This window comes from Beta vulgaris, chromosome 6 (genome assembly GCF_026745355.1).
Source record: "Beta vulgaris subsp. vulgaris cultivar EL10 chromosome 6, EL10.2, whole genome shotgun sequence".
NCBI lineage: Eukaryota > Viridiplantae > Streptophyta > Magnoliopsida > Caryophyllales > Amaranthaceae > Beta > Beta vulgaris.
This window is the reverse complement of record NC_079207.1, coordinates 18,176,136-18,178,910: the sequence shown is the minus strand read 5'-3', so window position 1 is coordinate 18,178,910 and position 2,775 is coordinate 18,176,136. Positions and strand designations below refer to the sequence as shown.

General features: G+C 39.5%; 1 long non-coding RNA gene across 1 annotated transcript; it reads right to left on the bottom strand.

The window, feature by feature from the left end:
* Window positions 1-252: 252 nt before the first annotated feature.
* On the bottom strand, window positions 253-1,784 carry LOC125498451 (uncharacterized). Its single transcript, XR_007275449.2, has 2 exons — window positions 1,237-1,784; window positions 253-495 (listed from the first exon to the last, which is right to left on the bottom strand). It is a non-coding gene; the product is annotated as an uncharacterized LOC125498451 (long non-coding RNA).
* Between the last annotated feature and the right edge of the window lie 991 nt (window positions 1,785-2,775).

Here is a 2,775-nt window from a genome sequence, read left to right as displayed (position 1 = left end):
TTCGGGTTGAAAACCCCCAACCTGAACCTGATCTGTTTATATTTTCGGGTCAATATCACTAACCCTAACCTGATCTGAAAGTTATCGGGTCAACCTGACCTGATCTGTTTGACCTGATTTTTTTTAAACGGGTTGTAAATGGGTCAACCTGAACCTGTTTGACCTGATTTTTTCAGGTTGACCCAACCCATATAACCTGATTTTTTTTTTACATTCAAAACAATTGCATAATTCAATGAAATTTCAATAAACTTAGCCAACCAAGTTCATACTTGGCAATAACATATATAATACTAACTACTAAGTACCAAGTTCATACTTAAAAATATTACCAACCAAATATTACAAACCAAATCCTTAATGTTTTAGAGTTAAACAACCACAAGTTCACAAAACCAAATCCTTATTAGCATTTGTACGAGCGGAGTCAATCTCCTCCTCTGCCTCTGATGAGAGCTCAATCTGCTCCTTGAAGTCTTCATCAGCCATATTAAGCTGGAAACCAAAGTAAACAAATAAATAAAGAGTAGAAAAACAGAAAACAGAACATTTAACATAGCAGAAGAATAGGAAAACAGAACAATAAAAAAACAGAACATTTAACAAATAAATAGGAAAACAGAATAATAAAAAAACAGTTTCAATCAATGAGAATGTTCTGTTTTTTGATTATGAAATAAAACTCTCCTGCTGCTAAAAACGAAATGAAATTCTCATTGAAAAAACAGAGAAACAGAATAATATAGCATATAAGGAAACAGAGAATGTTCAGTTTCAATCAACTTTAGAAGGAAACAGAATAATAAAAAATAGCATAAAAAACGAAATGAAAAAGCAGAAAGAAAAATGAAATAAAAAAGCATTAAAAAAATGAAATAAAATAGCATAAAAACGAAATGAAATAGAAGGAAAAAAAAGGAAAAAAAAAAGCATAAAAAACGAAATGAAATAACAGAACAAAAATGAAATAAAATAGCATACAAAAAAACGAAATGAAATAGCAGAAAAAACGAAATGAAATAGAAGAAATAAAAACGAAATAAAATAGCATAAAAACCGAAATGAAATAGCAGAAAAAACAAAACGTAATAAAATAAAATGGCAGAAAAAAATGAAATAAAAATAACATAAAAAAATGAAAGGAAATAGCAGAAAAAAAATAGCAGAAAAGAAAAGAAAGAAAAAAAGAAGACGAAGATAGCAGAAAAAATGAAATAGCAGAAAAGAAAAAAATACCTGAATGTTGAAGAAGACGAAGAAGAGTAGAAGACCAACGAAGACGAAGACGAAATTTCTCGATTGAATTTCTGTGATTTGTTCGGCTTCCACCAGTTGAAGAAATTCGGACTGTTGTAGTGTTGTTGCTAATAGTACTCGTGAAGAGTAGATGTCGGCGAGTTGTAGCGGCGACGAAGAAAGAGAGTGAGAGAGTGAGAGACAGAGAGAGTGAGAGAGAAATTAGGGTTAGAAATTTAGTGAGTGATGTCGGCTCAGTGAGGAGTGAGGACAGGAGGTAGATTTTTAGGGTTCCTTTTTTTTTTTGGCTGATATTAATTTATGGGCCCAACATCTTTGGGCTGGAAAATGTCTTTTTAATTAAATTATTCGGGTTAAGTTATACGGGTTGACCCGACCTGATTTTGACCCATTTACAAATCAGGTCAAGCGGGTCAATTTCAGGTCAGAAAATTCGACCTGAACCTGACCCATTTAACTTTCAGGTCGGGTTCAGGTCGACCCATTTAACTAATCGGGTTGAAAATCTCAACCCAAACCCGCTAATTTCGGGTCGGGTTCGGGTCGGGTTCTCGGGTTGGGTCGACTTTTGCCAGGCCTACCGAGCATACATCTCACGGTACCTCCTCGGCCATGCCAGGAGTACCCGATCACTTAGCGAAAATAGCTAAGTGCAAACAAATCAACCTCCTCGGGAAACATGGGGCTCATTATCCACCCGAGTCGAGCATACATCTCATGGTACCTCCTCGGCCATGCCAGGAGTACCCTATCACTTAGCGAAAATAGCTAAGTGCAAACAAATCGACCCCCTCGGGAAACATGGGGCTCATTAGCCCCCCCGAGGCGAGAAACTCCTTCGTTGGCACCTCCTCGGTCATAAGAGGAGCGTCCTAGCAACTTGGCCGAAAAACGGCTAAGTATCGACAATTGGACCTACTCGGGATCCGAGTAGCGTCGTGAAACCTCCTCGGAAAACATGGGGCTCATTAGCCCCCCGAGTCGAGAAACTCATTCGTTGGCACTTCCTCGGTCATAAGAGGAGCGTCCTAGCAACTTGGCCGAAAAACGGCTAAGCATCGTTAATTGGACCTAATCGGGATCCGAGTAGCGTCGTGAGACCCCCTCGAAAAACACAGCATATTCATGACCAATTCGGGATCACATGGGAAGGCTCATTAGCCCCCGAGTTGAGTACCCCTTCTTGGTCAACCCAAGGGGATTAACACTTAGTTAAGAAAATAGCTAAGTACATTCATTACCAACTCGGGATCATATGGGAAGGCTCATTAGCCCCCGAGTTGGGTACCATCACCTCTTGGTCAATCCAAGGGGCTCTATACTTGGCTTAAAAAGAGCTAAGTATACCTATGACCAACTCGGGATCCACATGGGAAGGGCTCATTCCCCCCCGAGTTGGTCCATCACCTCTTGGTTAATCCAAGGGGCTCTATACTTAGCTTGAAAAGAGCTAAGTACACCCAGGACCAACTCGGGATCCCAAGGGAAGGGCTCATTAACCCCCGAGTTGAGCAACCC